Below are 6428 nucleotides of genomic sequence, written 5' to 3' on the forward strand. Positions count from 1 at the left end.
TGATTTTCCTACATCTATTGAGATGATCTTATGGTTTTTCTTTTTTTTTTTTAAAGATTTTATTTATTTTTATTTATTTGACAGAGAGAAATCACAACTAGGCAGAGAGGCAGGCAGAGAGAGAGAGAGAGAGAGAGAGAGAGGGAAGCAGGCTCCCCACTGAGCAGAGAGCCCTATGCGGGACTTGATCCCAGGACCCTGAGATCATGACCCAAGCCGAAGGCAGCGGCTTAACCCACGGAGCCTCTACTAAATGATTGACTTTCAAATATCAAGCCAATTCTACCTATTACCACTCCTAATCAAAAAGACAAGAAGGGGTGCCTGGGTGGCTCAGTGGGTTAAGCCTCTGCCTTCGGCTCAGGTCTTGATCTCAGGGTCCTGGGATCGAGCCCTGCATCAGGCTCCCTGCTAAGCAGGGAGCCTGTTTCCCCCTCCCTCTCTGCCTGCCTCTCTGCCTACTTGTGATCTCTGTCTGTCAAATAAATAAAATCTTAAAAAAAAAATCAGACAAGAACAAGTGTCAGTAAGAATGTAGAGAAAGTGAAACACTCATACGTTGTTGAGAAAAAGGTAAAATGGTACAACCATTTTGGAAAACAGGTTGGGAGTTCCTCAAATAGTTAAACATAGTGTTACCATATAACCTAACAATTCTACTCTAGATATATACTCAAGAAAATAAAACCATATGTCCACATGAGAATTAGTACATGCATATTCATGGCAGTATTATTCATTATAGTCCCCAGAGTGGAAGCAACACAAATGTCCACCAACTGATGAACAGATAAGCAAAATGTGACATGTCCATACAATGGAATAATATTCAGCTATAAAAAGAAATGAACTGATACATGCTACAAACTGAGCATTTTGAATGAGCCTCAAAAACATCATGCTAGGGGCGCCTGGGTGGCTCAGTCCACTAGGCATCTCCCTTCGGCTCGGGTCATGGTCCCAGGGTTGTGGGATCGAGTCCCGCATCAGGCTCCCTGCGCATTGGGGAGTCTGCTTCTCCCTCTCCCACTCCCCATGCTTCTGTTCCCTCTCTAACTCTCTCTGTCAAGTAAATAAATAAAATCTTTAAAAAAGACAAAAAACAAAAAAACTTCATGCTAACTGAAAGAAACCAGTCACCATAGGCCACATATTCTATGATCTCATTGATATGACATGCCCCCAATAAGCAAACACACAGAGACAGAGAACATATTAGTGGCTTGCAGGGACAGGGAAGAGACGACTGGGGAATGACTACTAATGGACTACTAAGGGTTTCTTTTTTAGGGTGATAAAAATGTCCTGGAATTAGATTGGTTACACAATTTTGTAAATATACTAAATTAATAAACACCATTGCACTGTACACTTTTAAAAAAAGATTTTATTTATTTATTTGACAGATAGAGACCACAAGTAGGCAGAGAGGCAGGCAGGGGGGTCGGGGAAGCAGGCTCCCTGCTGCCAGAGAGTCCCATACAGGGTTCGATTCTAGGACCCTGGGATCATGACGTGAGCTAAAGGCAGAAGCTTTAACCCACTGAGCCACCCAGGTGTCCCACACTATACACTTTAAATGAGTGAATTTTATGGTATACAAATTATATCTCAATTAAAAAACAACAAAACAACTTTGCATTCCTAAGATAAACTTCACTTGGATATGACATATTATCATTTTTATATATTGCTAGATTTGATATGTTAAAATTTTGTTAAAAGTTTTTGTACCCATTAACATACATATTGTAATGCTTTTGGTTTAACCTCAGCACAATACTGGTTTCATAAAAACAATTGATTTGATAGTTTATCTTTTAAAAATATTTAGAACTCACCACTGAAAACATTTGAAACTGGAGTTTGTGAGGTTTTTTTTTTTTTAAGATTCTATTTATTTATTTGCTAGAGAGCGAGAGTGCACACAAGCAGCGGGAGCAGCAGGCAGAGGGAGAAGCAGGTTCCCGGCTGAGCAGGGAGCCTGATGTGGAGCTCCATGTGGGGCTCGAACCCAGGACCCTGGGGTCATGACCTGAGCCAAAGGCAGATGCTTAACTGACTGAGACCGTAAGAAATGCCCATAAGAAATCAGGAATGCCCGTAAGAAAGTTAACTACAAACTCAATTTCTTTAATAGATACAGAGAATTTATTTTTTTAATGAGTTTTGATGGTTCGTATTTTTTAAAATTTTTATTTATTTATTTTAGAGAGAGAGCTCGTAAAAGGATGGAGGTGGGGGAGTGGGGAGGCAGAGGGAGAGGTAGAGAGAGTGTCAGTTGGATTCCGTGCTGTGCATGGAGTCAGAAGCAGGGCTCCATCCTAGGACCCTGAGGTCATGACCTGAACTGAAACCTAGCTGGCTGCTTAACTGACTGTGCCACTCAGGCCTGTGGTTTGTGTTTTTCTAAGAATTTTCCCATTTTGCCTAAGCTGTCAAATTTGTTGGCATGAAGTTGTTCATAATATTCCCTTTTTATTCTGTTGTGTGAGGTATTTATGATGACATTCCTGTTTTCATTCCAGAGATTGATAACTTATATGGTTTCTCTTTCATGATCATTCAGGATAGAGATTTGTCAATTTTGCTAAATCTTTTAAGGGAATTTTTTGTTGTTGTGTTCCAATTTTAGTATCTGAACTGCTGAAGTGAGCACTTAAAGAAATGGTTTTTGGTGGGTGCCTGGGTGGCTCAGTGGATTAAAGCTTCTGTCTTCAGCTCAGGTCATGACCCCAGGGTCCTGGGATTGAGCCCCACGTCGGGATCTCTGCTCAGCAGAGAACCTGCTTCCTCCAATCTCTCTCCCTCTGCCTGCCTCTCTGCCTACTTGTGATCTGTCAAATAAATAAATAAAATCTTAAAAAAAAAAAAGAAATGGTTTTTTTGTGTCATTGATTTCTTCTGTCCTAGTTCACTGACGTCTGTTCTCAAATTTTATCATTACTTTCACTCTGCTTATTTCAAGTTTAATTATTTTTTTCCTAGTTTCTTAATGTAGATGCTTAGACTATTTAATTAGTCATTTAAAGCTATAAATTTCCCTCTGCACACTGCTTTAGCTGCCTCCCATAAACTTTGATATGGTGTGTTTCACTCTTATTCAGTTCAAAATATATGCTAATTCCTTTCTGATTTCTTCTTTCAGTTATTTAGAAATGTGTTGTTCAATTCCTAAATGTTTGGGAAGTTTCCAAAAATCTTTTTCTTAATGATTTCTAATTTTGTTATAATTGAGAACTTGCACTGCATATTGTCAATACTTTTAAATTTATGAGACTTCTTTTCAGACCTAGAATATACCCTGTCTTTGTAATCATTCCATTGGCCCTTGAAAAGAATGTGTATTCTATTATAGTTAATGAAGTGTTTGAATAATGTTAGTGCTCAAGCATTAAGTGTTAGCGCTATCTACTTGTTCTATGAATTACTGATAGAGGAGTGTTGAACTCCCCAGTGAAAATTGTAGGTTTATCTTTTTCTCTTCCATTTTTTTGTTTGTTTTAGGGCTTGAACTCATGACCCTGAGATCAAGAACTGAGCTGAGATAAAGAGTTGGATGCTTAACTGACTGAGTCACTCAGGGGCCCCTGATTCTTTGTTTCTAAGAGAATGAATATTTAAGATTATTATTTCTTTCTGATAAATTGATGTCCTTATAATTTTGAAGTATTCTTTTTTATCTCTTGTTCTGAATTCTAATTTCTCTGATACAAATAGAACAATTTCAACTATTTTTTGATTAGTGTTTGTGTGGTATATTGCTTTATTACATTTATTTAAAATTATCTATGTCTTTATGTTTAAAATTAACTTATTATAGGTGGCATATAATTGGGTCTTGCTCTTTTTTTTTTACATTTTTATTTTATTTTACTTTTTTAAATATTTATCTATTTGGGGGAGAGAGAGAGAGAGAGAGAGTGCGAACACATGAGTGGGAGGGGCAGAGGGAAAGGGAGAGAGAATCCCAAGCAGACTCCATGTTGAGCATGGAGTCTTACGTGGGACTCCATCCCAGACCATGAGATCATGATCTGAACTGAAACTAAGAGTTAGACATCCAAACAACTGCACCACCCAGGTGTCCCTCATTTTAAAATATTTTTAAATGTGAAATATAAATAACATTAAATACTATGGTATTATGTGGTAAAATATACATAACATAAAATTTACCATTTTAGCCATTTTTAAGTATATATTTCAATGGCATGAGCTACCTTCACACTGTTGTGTAACTATCACCATTATCTATTTCCAGAATTTTAAAATCAATCCAAACAGAAACTTAGTACCTATTAAACCATAATTCTGGGGCACCCGAGTGGCTCAGTGGGTTAAAGCCTCTGTCTTCGACACAGGTCATGATCCCAGGATCCTGGGATCAAGCCCCATATTGCGCTTTCTGCTCAGTGGGGAGCCTGCTTCCCCCCACTTCCCACCTCTCTGCCTGCCTCTCTGCCTACTTGTGATCTCTGTCAGTCAAATAAATTTTTAAAAATCTTTAAAAAAAAAATAAAAATTTAAAGATAAATAAAGAAACCAAAACACAATTCCTCACCCAATTCCAAGCCCCAGACAACCTTTCACTAAGAGTTCCATCCACCCTTACTCCTAGTTTCCTCAACCAACTGCCCATGCTCTCTTTTCCTACCTGCTCTGGATCACTTCTAAGGTCCTTTATGATCTGAAGATTCCACTTTTTTAAATGTCTTTGGACTTAAGAAAAAAAATTGCTGTCTAAATAACTTGCTATTTACAAAGTTTAATGGGGTTCTTTAAGTTTGTTTAGTTTCATGGTTTTTCCCTTCTATGAAGATGTACATCCTTTGGAACTTATGCTACTATGCACTTAGTAAAAAGATTTTATAATTACTTTGAAACTCAAGAATCCAAGTTAAAAGCAATTAAGAATTGATCTGAACACAACGACAATAAATTCTATAAGGATTTTTTACTTTCCCCTAAATGTATCATATTGCTAAAGTTTTGTGGGTTTTTTTGGATTTCTGGTCCCACAGATACCCATTTAGACTTCTTGATTTTCTGAAAGATAGTATGCATTAATTATAAATTCCCTTATTGTACAAGAGGAGTCACTCCTCTGTATGTGTTAACTAGAAAACAGCAAAAAGAGATTTCTTCTCTCAGTCTTCGTGCTAATCGGGAGTGATAGGGTTTTGCTATGCTCACAAGCTGACAAACCGGACAGTACATTTTTCACATTGTTTCAGCCCATGTAAATTTTTCTAAATCAATGGTTCCTGCTTGCCAAGCCTCAGTGAATAACACTGACTTTTTCTCAGTCCACAAAGCTTACCACATGGATTACATATATGCATTACTCACACAACACAATCGTTGGCCCATATGCCAGAATGAAATATGATTTTACAGTTGCCTCGAGAGCACATATTTCCAGATTTGGTTCCACATAGGAGACAGATTTGCAGTTTTTATTTTTTTTTTACACAGATTCAAACACATTCACCACAAGCAAATTATACGCACCACAAGCTAGTTCTTTTGTTGTAGGAAACTCTTGCTTCTTTTCAGACAGTCTGTCACCTATTTAAAAAAAAAAAAAAAAGAGCAATACTGCACTGTTGGCATTGTTAAAACTTCAACCAGGTCCAAAGGAAAATGTGCCTTGGAAATCCTTCACTGGTTTGTTTTTGTAGAACAGCTGGAGGTGAGGCCCACTGTACTAATCACACCCAGTTGCTGGTGGTCAAGTTCCACATTCAGGAAATTCACAATTAGGTAGTTAGATCCCCTGAGTTTCCCCTCCAGCACTCTTTACAACTCTTGATTTGTCTTCTTTCTGGTCATTCAAGACAACTAAGGAAGAAGGAGGAGGAGGAGGAGGAGGAAGGGCTGAGGGAGGGGAGGGGGAGGAAGGGAGAGGAGAAGAACAGGGAGGAGGGGGAAAACAGGGAAGAGGGGAAGAATGGGGAGGAGGAGGAGAATGAGGAAAGGGAGAAGGACAGGGAGGGGGGGAGAAGAAGAAAAGGAAGAAGAAGAAGAAAAAAAAAAGAAGAAAAGAAAAAGAAAGAAAGACATCACGAGGGAAAATGGAAATTGAAATACGATTTTAAATAGTGACACCTCAGGGGCGCCTGGGTGGCTCAGTGGGTTAAGCCTCTTCCTTCAGCTCGGGTCATGATCTCAGGGTCCTGGGATCGAGCCCTGCATCAGGTTCTCTGCTCAGCAGGGAGACTACTTCCTCCTCTCTCTCTGCCTGCCTCTCTGACTACTTGTGATCTCTCTCTTTGTCAAATAAATAAAATCTTTATTAAAAAAAACAAATAGTGACACCTCTAAAGTAAACCAAGTTTTCTTATGACTGCCACTGTTTCTTAAAAAGAACCCAAAACAAACAGCCACAGCATGTGTGTATATCAGTGTGTGTACGTATGTGTAGC

This window comes from Meles meles, chromosome 4 (assembly GCF_922984935.1).
Source record: "Meles meles chromosome 4, mMelMel3.1 paternal haplotype, whole genome shotgun sequence".
Taxonomy (NCBI): Eukaryota; Metazoa; Chordata; class Mammalia; order Carnivora; family Mustelidae; genus Meles; species Meles meles.